Source organism: Sus scrofa, chromosome X (genome assembly GCF_000003025.6).
Source record: "Sus scrofa isolate TJ Tabasco breed Duroc chromosome X, Sscrofa11.1, whole genome shotgun sequence".
NCBI lineage: Eukaryota > Metazoa > Chordata > Mammalia > Artiodactyla > Suidae > Sus > Sus scrofa.
Genome location: NC_010461.5, coordinates 24,767,639 through 24,785,831, shown reverse-complemented (window position 1 = coordinate 24,785,831; position 18,193 = coordinate 24,767,639). Strand labels below are relative to the sequence as shown.

The 18,193-nt window shown below is 34.2% G+C and overlaps 1 protein-coding gene across 3 annotated transcripts in view; it reads right to left on the bottom strand.

The window, feature by feature from the left end:
- Window positions 1-18,193, bottom strand: part of IL1RAPL1 (interleukin 1 receptor accessory protein like 1) — a 1,403,038-nt gene that overhangs the window by 1,025,298 nt on the left and 359,547 nt on the right. The window lies entirely within an intron of this gene.

Genomic DNA, 18,193 nt, shown 5'->3' with positions numbered 1-18,193 from the left:
GTGAGAATTACACCTAGCAAAGGAAGAAGTATTCACAATTGAAAATAGAGACAAATATTTTAAATTTTAGGGAAAAAAAATCTTTTTGTGAGTTCTTTATTTTCTGCACTGGCAAATGTATTTGCTATGTTCTGAGGAAGGTTTCTATTTTGCTTCTTTTTAAGACAGAATGCACACACAAATTTCACTCTGCATGACTGCACTGCCCAAATGACAAGCACCACTGCAGGGTTATGGTTTGTCACCATTGGAGGCTTATGACCATTTTGCTGTTGAAATTTGGCACCAGCTTTTTGAAATGTATAAATCACATTATTGGTTCCGATCCTCAGCATTCTACCCAGGTAAAATGAAACTTGACAACCTGGTTTCACACTACTTGTAAAAAAACCTGAGGTTGTATGGGCATATAAGTTATTTAACAGAGTACCTTCTTGGGTAAGAACACAATGATTTTCAATCTCATCTGACTTCTGAGAGTGTTCTTCTTCTGTTACAATACTAAAAAGCTAGCTGGATCCCATATCTTACAAACAGCAAAGGCATAGACATCTCATATATAAGACTTTTACAATTTCGCTTATGAATTTAAATGTACAGAATATCTGTCACATTCAGAGTTATTGTGTTAAACAGGAAAGGGGATATAAAAATTTTAGTGGCCACATTTTAGGTAGGGTCAAATGCAGGCATATAAAAATTCAAGGGAACACATATAAATGTAAAAATTGAAGAAGTATAAAGGCATGAAGGTTAAATGCCTTCACAGATGATTTAGGGATTTCACAATGTATTACTAGTACTTAAACCTGAATATGATTTATATCCCGTGAAGTCTTAAGATGGAAATAGACCTGATTAATATTTGCAAGTCTAGGCACATTTAAAATAATGAGTCTTTAATGAATGCAGTAATTTTTAAAGCTCCTTTAAAATATAAAAGATTAAGCTCAGTTTCCTTTTTCGAAACTATACATATCTTGGGCTATATCACTCTCTTAATGAAAGTGCTGTTTCATTTACTATTACATTCTTGCCACATGAAGCACGGACATAGGGGAAAAGCGAAAATGGAGGGGGGGATGCAAATCCTTGTTTCTTCTTAGTCACTTACCATTACATTACAATCAAAAGCAAATTTTCTTCCAAGAAAATCAATTAATAGTATCAAAAAATACAACTTCACAAGTATAAGTTTTTGTTTACTCCAAATCAAGTTTTTTACTTTAGGAAAACAGTTAATATGTATTATTTGAGCCCAATGTGATATATTGGTTAGTGGTTGAAATGTCTACAGGTTCCATAAAAACAGTTATCTTTCTTCAACAGTGTCAGCAACGCCTCTTTATTTTTTACTCTAAGAGTCAACCAAAGGATTACATACATGAAAAGAATTAAATGCACAATGAGAATCCAATATGCTGTTGGCAGAACACTGCCAAGACTAGGCAGGATAACGCTCTTACTGAACTTGAAAGCCTCCTTCCTTTTTCCTCCAACCTGTTTCTCTGCAGTCTGAATCTAGTGTTAGCTGGTTCCCAGGGCAGGTAGTTTCCTTGAATTATCTGACCACAGTGAGGTGGTTTTTAAGGAGCAATAGGAGAAAAAAGAGGGGAGTGAAAGGAGGAAAAGAAAGTAAAGCAGGAATGTGGTCCCCTCCAGACAGGGCACACACTGTCCAATAATTTTAGAAATCTTTTGGTTTAACCTTGTACTATCTTAGAATTGCCTTATTCTAAGAATCACTTTTTTTTTCCATTTTAACATTTTGAAAATCAGGTTGCATCTTGTAGTTAATATCTACCATCTAATACAAAGTTTATTTCACTCAAATCTATGATTTAAATGGTGATAGAATCAAATTAAAGAACTATGGGTATTCACATATTTTTTACATTTTTTAATAAAAGTACAGTTGATTTACAAGGTTGTGCCAATTTCTGCTGTACAGCAAAATGACACAGTTATACATATATATATATATTCCTTTTTTTCTATTCTCTTCCATCATATTCTGTCCTAAGATATTGGATATAGTTCCCTGTACCATATAGTTGGACCTAATTGTTTATCCATTCTAAATGTAATAGTTTGCATCTACCCATCCCAAACACCCAGTCCATCCCACTTCCTCTGGGTTTTTACATTTAATCTTTAAATTATAGTTTGTCTCAACTCCACAGACTTTAGTTCTATTACTGTTTTTTTCTCCCTGTTCTGAGATGAATCCACATAACCTTTAGTTGTGTAGAAAGGAAACTTTCTGCTCCGCTCTTGACATTCTAGTCACAGTCCCACTCTCAAGCAAGGCATTTTGGCCCTCCTCCACTTCCATCTTCTTACCTGCCCCTCTCAAGAAGGCAGAATCTGTATTATTATTGATCAGATTTTGACATGCAAGGAGTTGGAATTTATTACTGGATTGGGTCAGTTTTTCTCAAAGTCAGAACCAGGCCAGGAGATTTCTTTCCTCAAAAACATAAAAGGTAGTGTGCCTATATTTCTTAAAATGTGCATACAAATAAACATGGAGAATCTGCTAAGGATGAGAGCTGACTATTCATTATTTGTCCTTTAACATCAGCCACTGCTGGCCCATTTGTCTTCATTTAAAGGGCAGGCAGCAGAAGGCCTTATTTCAGGTTCAGGCAGAGCAGTTTGCTCTCAGTCCAGCTGTTATTAACAGAGTCTTCCATTCTGATTGGTACTGGATGACTGCCAGAAATTAATAAATCAAGTGATTTGGTCACCACTTAGTTATCAGATCTCTGTATGTAAGTTGTGAAGGAAGACTGAGTAAGTCTTAGCCTGGAAACCACAACATCCAAAACTGTAAAAGAGGCAAATCTAGTAGGATTGCTTTTTTTCCTTGCTATATTACAAAAAAATATTTATAGACATTATAGCTCTGAATGAGAAAAATAGTACTTTTCAGGATGAATGTCTTAAAAGGCAATACAGTTTCTTCCTTATTAGGAGCAATTCCACTGCAAACACCCACATCACTGACGCTATCATCAATGGGACAACCTCGGAAGATTTGGAAGAGCAATATAGGTCAAATGACATATCAAATCAACCCTTAACTGTGTTTAAAAAAAAAAAGGAGAGAGAGAGAGAGAGAGAGGGGGAGAGGGAGAAGGAGAAGGAGAGGGAGAGAAAGACTATAGGCCCAAAATGGACTCACCTGGGCTAAGCCCATGTCACTAAATCAAGAATTAATGCCTAACTTAAGTGCAATTTCAACCTCCCCAGAAATATAACCTTTAACCAGTTAACCTGGAATTACATGGTAAGCATTAGGAAGATAATCTGCCTTACAAAGACCCCCTCCATTTCCCAAAGGACGGTGACAATGCCTGAAACAATGGATTTTTTGTTCGTAATTTCTTTTTGCCACCATCTTTCTGCCTTTAAAAACCTTTTCTTTTCTACAACTCAGTAGAGCTCATTTCTATTTGCTAGATATGATGCTGCTTGATTCATGAATCATTGAATAAAGCCAAGATGATCTCTAAATTTACTTGCTTGAATTTTTGTTATTTAACAACTATATAGAAAAAAAAATTGGTTTTACAGCTTAACAGAGTACAGTATTTTAATCCCATTTAAGAGTGATTTGCATTTTAAAATAGAGGTGTTGAGGAAGCTGTTGAGATTTATCAGAAAATAGTTCTATGAAAAGGCTAATTCAAAAAGAAATGACAAATTTTTAGGTGCACAAAAGAGAAGGCAAAAGAATTCTTTGATAATGTGCACTCTGTTTCAAAAAAGATCAGTTACTAGAATAATTTTTTTTTCTCTTCACATTTTAAGTCTGGATAATGCAATTTATTGCTTGGCAGTTAAGTAATATAATGAGGCAAATTTAAATAATTATATATGGAAATATGTAAAGCTAACCAAGCAAAGAAAACTATTTTTAAACTTAATATACTTTCTTGAACCTGAAATCTAATAGGTATTCTTGCTCTTAGTATATTCATATTGTCTTTAGATACAGTTTATAAAAATAATTTCATTATAGACTTTAAGCACATTTCTCAGTTACAGTTATTTTTTAATAACAGTTATTAAAAGTTATTAACAGTCTTAATAACAGTTATTTTCTAATAACAGTTACAGTTATTTTTTAGTTGTACTATTTGTGTATCTATCACTTTTGATGCTTATTATTTGTCAATCACTAGACTAAGCCTTTTCCATATATGACTTTAAATAAATAACAATAGTACAAGGTAAATGTTATTATCCCTATTTCTATATGAGGAAACAGATGCAGAAAGAATAAATACCTTACTCAAGTTCAAATGGCTGGTAAGCGGCAGGGCCAGAATTCAAACACAAGTTTGGTTCCAAAATGAATACTTGAACAAGAATATAAAGTTAATTTTAGTGAAATGGCTTCTTCAGAGATATGATAAATGTCTTTAATAGTGCATTTATAAGCTATGGCTACAGAGAGCAGTTGGGTGTCACGCACACATAGAGCAAAGAAGCACTGATGGACTGGATCACCGTCAGATATATAATGCCTTATGAAATAAGTTAATAAGGGTTGAAACACTGTATGCTTGATGAAATAAATTTCCTAAGGGCAACAGACATTAATAGCTGTTCAAGTCTGGTTCATATCCCTGCAGGCAAGTATATCACTCCCTCAGTTAGTGAGCATGTGGTGCTCCTGTAGGAACTTTACACTGAGAGAGTTAATAAGGATTCTTGGACACCAGCAAGAAATTTAGCCCCATAAACATTCTTGCCTCATAGTCGACATTTAGTAGCAAAGTTATTTTCCTAAAAATAAAAATTTTTAAATGTTAATTCCCTGTTTAAAATATTACAGGGGCTTCCCACTGCACTAAGAGAGCCAGTAAATTTTACAAGGTTTCACGCCATCCACAACCTATGCACAGACCAAACCCTCCTTCCTGAGCTAGCCTTCAGCCCTAGCAGTAACTTCCCTTCTGTTGTCTTCCTTGATTCAGGGCTTTTGATCAGGCTTCCCCTCTACCAGGAATGCTTCACCCTAAGTCTTTACTTAGCAAGCATCTATTTATTATCAAGTCTCTGTTCTAAAATTCAGGGGAGTTTGCTTGTTCCTTGATAAACAACTCTCTGGAGACCTTGAAAAAAGGTTAAATACCCATGTTATTACTTTCAAAGCATCTTGTACTCGTCTTTACCAGGGCCTATATGAATTTATAGTGGGAGGAGAAAGTGTGACCAGGCCCTCAACTAATTGAAAGAGTTGCTCCAGTAGAGAAATGGATACTTTAATTTCCTTGCTCAGTAAAATCTTGAAATGATTAACTTGCCTGGGGGTAAGTTACTGCAAATTTCCCGCAATTTTATTGGTAGCATCCATTTCAGACAAGAATTTATTCATTTTATTTAAAATTCAATTTATTTAATTGGCTTGGCCACTGTCCCTATGAAGAAAAAAGACTGTTCTTTTCTGAGTAAAAACCTTTGATCTTCTAATTTTTGCTTAAGTATTATTTTTTTGGTGAGACCTATCAAAGTATATTACATTATCAGTGTTAAAAGGAGATACACTGACTGTTTGTTGAGAAAAGGAAATTACTCATGGAAAAAGTGGCATTTGCCAGAAGTGACAGCTTGTCAAGTTGACTGTCAATATGTTTAAAGAAAATATTCCTATAAAAAGGAAGTCACAAGGAACAACAACAGCAAAACAGGAATCATATTTTTGAAAGTCAATTTTTTTCAGTGGCCTCAGACAGATGGAACTCAACTTTGCCATTTAAAAAGTTATCTCATAAATATAAAATATGTATACATTTAATTGAATGTGAGTAAGAAACTCTATAAAAGAAAAATTTAAGCGAAAAAATGTATCTTAAAAAAGAATTAGCAGAGATGGATGGTTGTGATGGTTTCACGCTATGAGTGTACTTAATGTCATAGAACTGTACAATTAAAATAATAAAAAAGGTCAATATTGGATTGTGCATATGCTAGTACAATTAAAAGAAACCAAAATTTAACTCAGAAACTATTATCACACAAATATCTCGAAAAACATAGGCAGAGATTTCCAACCCAGGTACAGTGTATGTAAAATGCGGGCTAGTGAAGGGGTGCATGACAAGTGTTCTCTTAACCTTTCATAAATCTCCACAGATAACTTTGTTAGGCCTCTTTTTCATCCCTACTTAGAATCACTGTTCTTAAACCATTAATACAGCCCACAGTTATTGCAATCAAAATCAAAGAGTTACTTGGCCTTAATAAATTTCATTTAGGCACTAGGTCTACATTGAACTAAAAATCAAAAAGCTAAAATATTGTTGACAGTGGATTATTACAAATCATGTGTCATATTACAAATGAAGAATTTGACTTCAAAATAAAGCAAAAGGTAATTTCCAAAAATAGTATTTGCACGTGAAAAAACATTTAAGATGGTACATGAGTTGTGTTAATATGTTTCTTTGCCACAATACCATTAAAGAAAGTTGGTCCATATGAAGCAGATTTAATTTTAAAAACATAGTAGAATCCTCAACAAAATACTAGCAAACCAAAATCAACAATACATTAAAAGGATTGTACATCATGATCAAGTGGGATTCATCTCAGGGATGCAAGAGTTCTTCAATATCCTCAAATCAATCAGTGTGATATACCACATTAACAAATTGAAGAATATAAACCATATGATCCTCTCAATAGGTGCAGAAAAAGCCTTTGGCAAAATCCAACACCCATTTCTGAGAAAAACCCTTCAGAAAGTGGGCATAGCAGAAACCTACCTCAACAAAATAAAGACCATATATGACAAACCCACAGCCAGTATCATCTCAATGGTGAAAAGCTGAAAGAATTCTTGCTGAGATCAGGAACAAGACAAGGATGTCTGCTCTTGCCATTACTATTCAACATAGCTTTCGAAGTCCTAGCCACAGCAATCAGAGAAGTAAAAGAGATAAAAGGAATCCAAATTGGAAAGGAAGAAATAAAACTATCGCTATTTACAGATGACATGTTACTATACCTAGAGAATCCTAAAGACTCTACCAGAAAACTATTAGAGCTCATCCATGAATTTGGCAAAGTCGCAGGATACAAAATTAATACACAGAAATCAATGGCAATTCTATATGCTAACAATGAAAGATCAGAAAGAGAAATCAGGGAAGCAATCCTGTTTACCATCACATCCAAAAGAATAAAATACCTAGGAGTAGACCCACCTAAAGAGACAAAAGACCTATACTCTGAAAACTATAAGACACTGATGAAAGAAATCAAAGATGACACAAATAGATGGAAAAACACACCATGCCCTTGGACTGGAAGAGTCAATATTATCAAAACAACTATACTACCCAAGGCAATCTACAGATTCAATGCAATCCCTATCAAATTACCAAGGACAGTTTTCACAGACATTTTTCACTTGAACAAAATATTTTAAAGTTTGTTTGGAAGCACAAAAGACCCAGAATAGCCAAAGACATCCTGGAAAAGAAAAATGGAGCTGGAGGCATCAGGCTCCCAGACTTCAGACTATACTACAAAGCAACAGTCATCAAAACCGCATGGTACTGGCACAAAGACAGACATATACATCAGTGGAACAGGAGAGAAAGCCCAGAATTCAACCCACGCACCTACAGCCAACTCATCTATGACAAAGGAGGCAAGAATATACACTGGAGAAAAGACAGCCTGTTCAATAAGTGGTGCTGGGAAAACTGGACAGCCACATGGAAAAGAATGAAATTAGAACACTCCCTAACACCATACACAAAAATAAACTCAAAATGGATTCAAGACCTAGACATAAGACCAGACACTATAAACCTCTCAGAGGAAAACAGAGACCGAACACTCTCTGACATAAACCACAGCAACATCTTCTCAGATCCACCTCTTAGAGGAAGGACAGTGAAAACAAAAATAAACAAATGGGACTTAATTAAACTTAAAAGTTTCTGCACAGCAAAGGAAACCCTAAACAAAAAGAAAAGACAACCCACAGAATGGGAGAAAATATTTGCAAATGAATTGACTGACAAGGGATTAATCTCCAAAATTTATTAACACCTCCTACCACTCAATACCAAAAAAATAAAAAAAAAAAACCCATCCAAAAATGGGCAGAAGATCTAAACAGACAGTTCTCCAAAAAAGACATACAGATGGCCGAGAAACACATGAAAAGATGTTCAACATCACTCATTATTAGAAAAATGCAAATAAAAACCAATATGAGGTACCATCTTACACCAGCCAGAATGGCCATCATCAAAATGTCTACAAACAATAAGTGCTGGAGAGGGGGTGGAGAAAAAGGAACACTAGTACACTGTTGGTGGGATTGTCAATTGGTGCATCCACTGTGGAAAGCAGTATGGAGATTCCTCAGAAAACTAAACGTAGAACTACCTTTTGATTCAGCAATCCCACTCCTGGGCATCGATCCAGAGAAAACCACGACTCGCAAAGACACATGAACTCCGATGTTCACTGCAGCATTATTTACAATAGCCAAAACATGGAAACAACCTAAATGTCCATTGACAGAGGAGTGGATCCAGAAGAGGTGGTACATATACACAATGGAATATTACTCAGCCATTAAAAGGATTGAAATACCAGCATTGTTAGCAACCTGGATGGACCTAGAAATTATCATGCTTAGTGAAGTCAGCCATACAATGAGACACCAACATCAAATGCTTTCACTGACAGGTGGAATGTGAAAAAAGGACAGAGTGAACTTCTTTGCAGAACAGATGCTGACTCATAGGCATTGAAAAACTTATGGTCTCCAGAGGAGACAGTTTGGGGGTGGGGGGATGTGCTTGGGCTGTGGGATGGAAATCCTGTAAAATTGGATTGTGATGATCATTGTACAACTATAAATGTAATAAATTCATTGAGTAATAAAAATAAATTAATTAAAAAATTAAAATTAAAAATATAGTAGAAACACAGCTTTTACATCCTTTTTTTGTATCAAGAAACAAAGCACATATCACTAATAATGCATCCTCCCTCAGGCAATGAAGACAGCCTTATTCAAGTTAGAATACACTGTGATGAGGTTGTGATCTTGGCCTCGACCTCAACATTGAAATACTATCATTCCACAGTGGAAAAAATAGTGGTGTTTATCAGAAAAGATGCAAGGAAAAGAAGTTTTTCAGTAGGAAAAAATAAGCAAATAAACCCTAAACTCTATTGCGTAATATTTGTGATTTCAAACAATGATTGTGAACATAGTTGGTAGACCTTAAAAACCATTTAAAGAAATATTATTCCAGATATAAAGCAAAATTAATAAAAGATCCCTGAAATATAAATGATAGCTTAAAATACAGAACACCACAAATTATAAATATAGGCAACTGGCTCTGAGTATCATATAAGACTGATCTTTAAAATCCCTTGCGGGTCCATAAAACTCACCTAACTAATGCACCATCTGGGCTTCAAAGCCTTGCCATTCCAAGCATCATCTGCTGATCAGCTGCATGGGAAATATCTGATAATCTGGTTGAAATACAGACAGCTCAATCCTCACCACAAGTTGACTGAATCACAATCACCATAACAAGCTCCCCAGATGTTTCCCACACAAATTAAAGTTTCAGATGTACAGCTGTAAGGCACAGTCCTAAAGAACTCTACTACATTTCCTGCCATGTGTTGTATTTTCTTTTTTGTGAAATTCTATGAGTGTAAAGGCCATGTTTATATCACTTTGTGTACCCAGCACAGTGCATAGGTATTTGCTGTCAGCCCACTGAGTTCCCTAGATCTTCGTTCAGTGTATAAAAAATGTAAAAACTCCAATTTTTTTAACAGCCTGATCACTGAGAAGTATCTTATTCAAATTACCCTCCTATTGATTTTTCTATTCTGAAGTTTTCTGGTATAAAAATACAAAGTAGTATTAGCTAAGTTCTCTTTAGTATATATCATGTGATAGTATGAAGAAAATAATAGCAACAACTTACTAAATGCTTACAAAAGTATCTAAAATTCACATTCCCTTAACACACAACTGGTAAATTGTCTGTATTACTGTTGTACAGGTGAGGAAACTGAAATCACACACATTAACTAGAACGTCAGCTAGATTTTTCCATTTCATTAGATTTTCCCCCAAGTTGTTAAATAGGAACAAATATCCCCATCTTTCTATGAGACTAGATTAGCTGTCCTTAACAAACTTCCTAAGAATTAATTTTTATTCTGTATTCAGCTTATCATTAGGCAGTACATAGATAAAAGTATTTGTAGAAAATGTATGCGTCTCCTAAAGGAGAGGCTTCATGTCAATTTAAAGAGATAATCTGTGCTTATAATGAAACTGAAACATCTTTCAAAGGCAACACACTATTAAGCATGAGACTATGAAGTATAATATAAAATTATATGTGTAATTCAAAATTGGAAATATACAGTGTAGACTGGTGAGAGCCAATACTCTAGAGCTACAGACCTAGAATTTATAAAGATAGACAAAATCACTGCCCATGTTTCCTCCTGGTACTTTCATTTTCTCCATTCTAACAAAATAATCACCTCCAAAGTATTTAATGATTTGTAATTTTAATATACTCCTACAGAATTAGTCTTACAGTCAATTTTCAATTATTAAGTCCCTTTTCTCATCTTCCCAGATCATTATATCGCTCATTAGGGCCTCCCATTAAAAGAGAAAGAAACCTACGGTATCAGAACTGGCATCTCGTAAACAGCTATTTTAAAAGCTTTAAGTTACGTGTTACCACAAAAATAATCTGATAAAATGCATAAAATGTAAATAAAATGAGAAGTTTACTTTTACTATAAAGTGAATATAATAAACAAAAGACCTTTTTCATGGAAACATTCTGAATAATAATACAACCCTAACCTTTTACTCAAGATTCTTATTTTTTCAACCTTAATTAAACAAGAAGTTTGGGCTTGTAATTCTCTTCACATGTTTTCTATGGCTATTATTAACCTAATAAAATTAAAATTTAGCAAGCTAAGTTTTTATACACATTCAGTCATACATAAGAATTTAATATGGGAATCAATAGTCTATTTCAAATTTCAAAATCACTCTAGAACCTTGTCTCAAAATTCCAACCACTTGCTGAATATCTATATAAGTTTGTTTTGTTTTAGCTTCATATATATATAACACACATATGAACACATATAATTATATATGCACATACTGATTTATGACTACATGTGTATATAAATTTCTTCTATCATCTGTCTATCTTAGCATCTTATTCTAATATGGCATAATAGAGCCAGCATACAACTGTATGGCTTTAGGCAGATGTCTTAACCTCTGAGAACCTTACCTTCCAAAATGGTTAAAATGAGAGTAATACTGAATAATTGCACAGATTAGAAAGAACATATACAGTGTCTACCACAGTGGAAAACAAAAAGCAAATTCTCATTAAGGGAAAACTCATTATCTTTATTGCTGTTATTATTCCTCTCTAAACATGCTCTTTCTCTTGACTTGACTTTTCTGGTAATGGTAATGAGTAATGTCATTACCATTCATCCTAACCCATGGCTTGACCTTGAAATTTTCTTGAATGATACACTCCCCAAACTGAATCAAAGGCAAAGTGCTAACAATTCTTCCTTGGAAAATATCATGAATCCACTTCAAAGGCCACTATCTCGTGTACTATGGATGCCATATCATCTTCAAAGTGAAATGCCATAAATACTCTGATAGGTTACTTCCCTTCAGTGTTGCTACCCTCAAAGATTTTTACACACACAATCTGACATGAGTTCTGCTTTCCTTCGGGCAATCTAAAGCTACAAATTCTTTGTGAGAAAACAAAAACAAAAATATTTTAAGTCCATGATACTTTGAATCCAAACACTTTCTAGTCTTGTTTTTCATCTCAAGAACTTGTTATCCAAACAAATATTTATTGTGTGGACACTACGTTCAAAGTAATGCTCTTAACCAGAGAAATACAACTGTGAACAATGTACTCATGGTGGATACCCATGGAAATCTTTCTTTCTAGTGATAATTAAAAGCATTAAACAATTACTCTTCAATTCTATATGTGATAAGTACTAGGTAGAAGTAAATAGAGTTTAGGCTCTGACCTTATCTGAGTGTCTGGGAATGCTTCCCTGTGAAAGCAATATTTGAACTAAAATTTAAAGATGAGTAAAATAGAGGGGAGATTTGGAAGGAAGAGGAATTCTGGCAGAAAAGGGTACAGCATGTGGGGCCCACAAATTCTGTACTTCAAACCCTATACTTCGATCCCTATGCTTCAATATGTAATTTTGCATATTGATATATGCAAAATCTGTATTTTTCTGCTCCCCAAATCTGTGCCTATTTTCTTTTCACCTAGATTATTAACCATACTGAAGGCACTTCCATGTGACCTAATTATTTCCAGAAGAATGTATTTTATTTATGAAGTGAAATACTTTCCTAAAAAAATGCCTTTTAGCCACACAAGCAAAAGATTACTTGAGTTGATAATATGTGCTACTGTACTAAACTAAAAAATGAACTTGTTCTATAGTAGAAATGATAATGATTCATGGAATTCTTCTGCTAAGGAACTTCTACTTCATTTCAAATTATTTATCATCTGGTTTTAGTATAACATTCATTCAAATCAATATATTTGCATCTTGTTTACCAAAAAAAAAATAGTCACCCATTAGTATTCTGCACCACCTTTAGGAAATTGTTGGTGTATGACTGTGTCATGAGATTGAGCATCAGTAACTTACTCTGATACCATCTGAAATTGCTTTGAGGAAGATTTTTTTAGTATCATCAGATACCTTTTCTCAATAAATCCTGCAACCTTTATCAAAATAAAACTCTATTTCCCATTGTCAGCATGACAAAAACAAGACAGATTATGTTTTTTTTAAAAGAGTGCATGTGTTTTTTCAATGTAGCCACACTAAATCTATTAACCATTGGACAGTGATGAATTAGGGTTACACACAAGCACACTTAAGGAGCAACCACTATCTACATTACTCATCTAAGAATTTCCAGGATCAGGCAGTTTTACAAAGAGAAGTGTAGTACAGTAAGACTCATTCCAAAAACTTTTATAATTATTTTCGCTTTTTAAATGAAAATCATTTCTCCTTTTTTATGAAAATAGTGAACTTAGAAGTGTTGATTATTTCTGCCCTTTTCAAACTCTTTCCTCTCCTGCTAGTTACACAGTACACAAAGCTTTAGTATATAAATATCACTACTCTTTTCTCTATATACGCTGTAAGAATTTAATAAATATTTATTGGCCTATAAAATAACAGAAGTGAAACAGATCCTAAGATTCTATATATTACTAACATCAAATAGACTTTTCTGGTTGAAATCATAACAACAACCCTAAGGTATATATGTTCAGACTGGGTTGAGAAAAGCAAAAGGTGTCAGTGATTCTGAGATCAAAAGAAGAAGGAGGTGATTTGGAGTTTTGAAGAACAAAGCTTCTTTTCAGGTCAGAGAGCCAAGAGAATTATGCTCAAAGAGCAACATTCTAAATTGTCTTTCTAAATGGGGGGCCGGTCTTAGCTCAGCGGTTCCTTCAACAGTCCATTGTCAAAACCACTCTTTGGAGAGTGGTTCGAGATCCGCAGGCACTCTCCAGCCCTTTTAAAAAAAAAAAAAAAAAAGAAAGAAAAGAAATAATGACTGTCTGACTCACACAGTCTCAGACTTCATATAGTAGAGAGGTATTCAGGGATATTTATTTGTTTGTTTTAAATAAGAACATTTCTTTTAATGCGGTTAATGTAGAGTCAGCTGAAAGTCAGTAGAATTGATGATATTAACCTGGCTAAAGTACAATTCTCCAAATTCTCAGATAGTCACAATAGTAAAGAAAAACTATAAAATACAGTTACACAGAATAGATCCAGGAAGAGTTGATACACGTTTCAAAAAATTCATACTTTTATTTTGAGACTTCAAAAGCAAAATTGTTACATATTTGGTGGAAAAAGAAATTGAAGGCTTTTGGTGAGGACAAGAACTTTTGAAGGGAAGTGAACCACTGTGTATTATAAGTAGAGAAAACTTCCCTAAAAACAAAAAGCTGGTAATGATATTCATCACATTGTTCTGGGAAAATGCTTTAAACTCTAAATATGAATGACTGTATTTTATGAAATATAAGCTGTAGGTTAAAAAAATCATTAATAATTTCAAAGAAATATTGCTAGGTAACAAAGTTTTTCAGAAATTCATCATCTTCCTTAAAGGTTGGATTAAACTTCTTTTTTTTTGTATAATGGTCCCTGGATTAAACTTCTGAATTAAGTAAAAATCAACTTAAATTCAATGATTAAAATATTAAAAATATTCAGAAATGTCAAAAAGGGAGGTTAAATAAAACCCTCTAAATTTAAAGATTCCAGAACTGGAACACAATGGGTAAAAACTGTCAGAAATTAATGCTATTTAAGTATTTTCATGCTTCTGCATGGATAGGTCTTTCTGAGAAAGGAAAATTAGGAGTTCAAATAAGAAAATTCTAGAGTGATCTACATGCATTTTCCCGGGAGCCATTAATTTATATTCCAAGGAGTGGAGCCATAACCCTAGGGACTTTCATCTCTACTCCTCAAAGGAAAAATAATACAATAAATGGAAAATAATTACTACATGATAGATATCAATTGAACCATATCAGTAACTACTTTAAATGTGAATGGTCTAAAAGCACCAATTAGAAGACAGAGACTATCATAACAGATCAAAAAAGACCCAACCATATATTTATATAAAAACCCACTTTAAATATAAATATTTAGATAGGTTAAAAGTAAAGGAATAGAGAATGATGTGCCATGTGAGCATAATTTTTTAAAATCTGGAATAGCTATATTAATTTCGGACAAAGTAGACTTCAAAATAGAAAATCAACAGGTATAAAGGAGGAAGGACATCAGGTAATATAAAAGAGTAAATCCTAAATGTGTATGTATGGAACAAGAGAATGTCAAAATGTGTGACATAAAAACTGACAGAACTGAGAAAATCCATTTTTTAAAAAGATTTCATTTCAATAATTAACAGATCAAGCAGGCAGGAAATCAGTAGGGATATAGATGACTTAATCGGCACTATCAATTATCATAAACTATCTGACATAACATTATACTACATCAAACAAAAGCATAACATACATTCTTCTCAACCTCTCATGGCACATTCGCCAATAATAGACCACATTCTGAGCCATAAAAACACCTTAACAAATTTGAAAGAACAGAAATCATATGAAGTATGGTTTGAGACCAAAGACAAAGTTTTCATTGAAAAAGATACATGTACCCTATGTTCACTGCAGCACAATGGAATTAAACTACAAACCAGTAACAGAAAGATAGTTTGAAAATACCCAAATATTTGGCAAACAATACACATCTAAATAAATCATGAGTCAAAGAGAAATTTTTGAAAACATTTTGAACTAAATGAGAATAGAATTTATCAAAATTTCTGAGATACAGAAAAAGCAGTGCTTAGAAGTAAATTTATACTACTAGGTACACATATTAGAAGAAGACCTAAAACCCCATAACATAAGCTTCTATCGTAGGAAAATGGAGGAAAAAAAGAGTAATTTACACTAAAAGCAAGCAGAACAAAACAAATGATAAAATTTAGAGCAGAAATCAATGAAATTGAAAGAAGGAAAATAGAAAAAAAAAAAACAACACTAAAAGCTACTTCTGGAGTTCCCGTGTGGCGCAGTGGTTAATGAATCCGACTAGGAACCATGAGGTTGCGGGTTCGGTCCCTGCCCTTGCTCAGTGGGTTAAGGATCCAGTGTTGCCGTGAGCTGTGGTGTAGGTGGAAGACTCGGCTCGGATCCCGCGTTGCTGTGGCTCTGGCGTAGGCCAGTGGCTACAGCTCCGATTAGACCCCTAGCCTGGGAACCTCCATATGCCGCGGGAGCGGCCCAAAGAAATAGCAAAAAAAAGACAAAAAAAAAAAAAAGCTACTTCTTTGAAAATATCAGTAAAATTGATAAACTACTAACCAGTTTAACCAAAAAAAAAAAAAAAGGCAACCAACTAACTAAAAAACACAAATCACCAGAATAAAAAATGAAAGAAGGGAGTTCCTGTTTTGGCACAGCAGAAATGAAACTGACTAGGATCCATGAAGATGCGGGTTCCAACCTTGGCCTCACTCCGTGGATTGGTGATCCGGTGCTGCTGCCATGAGCTGCAGTGTAGGTCACAGACGTGGCTCAGATCTGGCATTGCTGTGGCATAGGCTGGCAGCTGCAGCTCCAATTCGAACCCTAGACTGGGAACCTCCATATACCATGGGTGTGGCCCAAAAAGCAAAACAAACAAAAAAGAAAAGAAAAGAAAATAGAAATAGGGTTTCAAGTTGAGGCTCAGCAGTTAATGACCCTGACTAGTATCCATGAGGACGCGGGTTCAATCCTCGGCATTGCTCAGTGGGTTGAGGATCCGGTGTTGCTGTGAGCTGTGGTCTAAGTTGCAGACACAGCTCAGATTCTGCCTTGCTAAGGCTGTGGCATAGGCCAGCAGCTACACCTCCAATTTGACCCCTAGCCTGGGAACTTCATATGCCATGGGTGTGGCCCTAAAAGGACAAAAAAGAAAATAAAAAACCTGACATACTGTCCATGATGATGTGGGTTCGATCCCTGGCCTCACTCAGTGTGTTAAGGATTCAGCATTACCAGAAGGTGTGGATCAGATTTGGTATTGCTGTGGCTGTGGCGTAGGCCAGCAGCTACAGCTCTGATTCCACTCCTAGCCTGGCAACTTCCACATGCCACAGGTGCAGTCATACAAGAAAAAAAAAAAAAAAAAAGAAAGAAACGGGTTCATAAACACAGATAAGGAATGTTAATAAGGGATATAATACAAAATTATATGCCCTCAAATCTGATAAATTACATGAAGTGGACCAATTCCTTGAAAGACATAAACTACCAAAACTGAAACAAGGATAAACAGAAAGTCTGAATTGGTCTATACCTACTGAAAACTGAATGAATTAATAATAACCTTCCAACAACCAAAGCACAAGATCCTGATGTTTCATCATTGAATTATAACAAACACTTAAGGAAAAAATGATATCAATGCACCAATCTATATAAGAAAATTGAAGCAAAGGGCACACTTCTTAACTCCTTCTCTGAGGCCAATGGTAACCTAATAGTAAAACCAGACAGACATTACAACAAATAAATCTATACATCAATATCTCTCGTTTTATATATATGTGTGTGTGTGTGTGTGTGTGTGTATTCTCCAAATCTTCAATGAACTACTGGAAAATCAAATACAACAAAACATAAAGAGAATAATATACCACGAACAAGTGGAATTTATTCTAGATAAGCAATACTGGTTCAACATTTGAAAATCAATATCGTCCATCACATCAAAAGGCCAAAGAAGAAAAACCATATGACCATATCAGTTGATACCAAAAAAAAAAAAAAAAGAAAAGCATTTGACAAAATCCAGCACAGTTTCATGATAAAAAGGTTTTAGCATATTTGGAATAGGAAAGGACTTCCTCAATATGATTAAAGAACATCTACAAAAAATCAGTAGCTAACATCATACTTAATGGTCCTCAAATTATCATCAAGGCTATTTTCAGAATTAACCATGATGTTTGCAACAAGGAAGAAATAACTTGTTCATTTCAGTCTCTGAACTTTTCCATTTTCCATTCTCTTTCCAAATTTTACTTTAAACAACTCTAACTTAACTTTCTGCATTTCTTAGAAACAATTTAAATACCCTAAGTTATAACACATGCTTATATTTAAATGGTAAATATTAAGTTTGATTTGGATGTATGCATACATGTTGAAATATTATGGAAAATATTAGCTATTTTTCTATTGTAGATAATATATGCTTATAAATGCATTCTATATTAACATGTGATAATATATTATACTTATTAATATTTACTATTTTCCTTTTTTGCTGTATAGGTCTTGTGGAGTTAATGCAACAGAATACCACACTGGGTTATTATTGTCAGCCTTTTAGAGAATTAGGTTTGGTGATAAAATGTTAATGAAAAGTAATCACACATTTGCAGACACTGTAGAGCTCTAGAGATCTTTTATACCTAACAAATACCCTCATTATATAAACAAGGAAA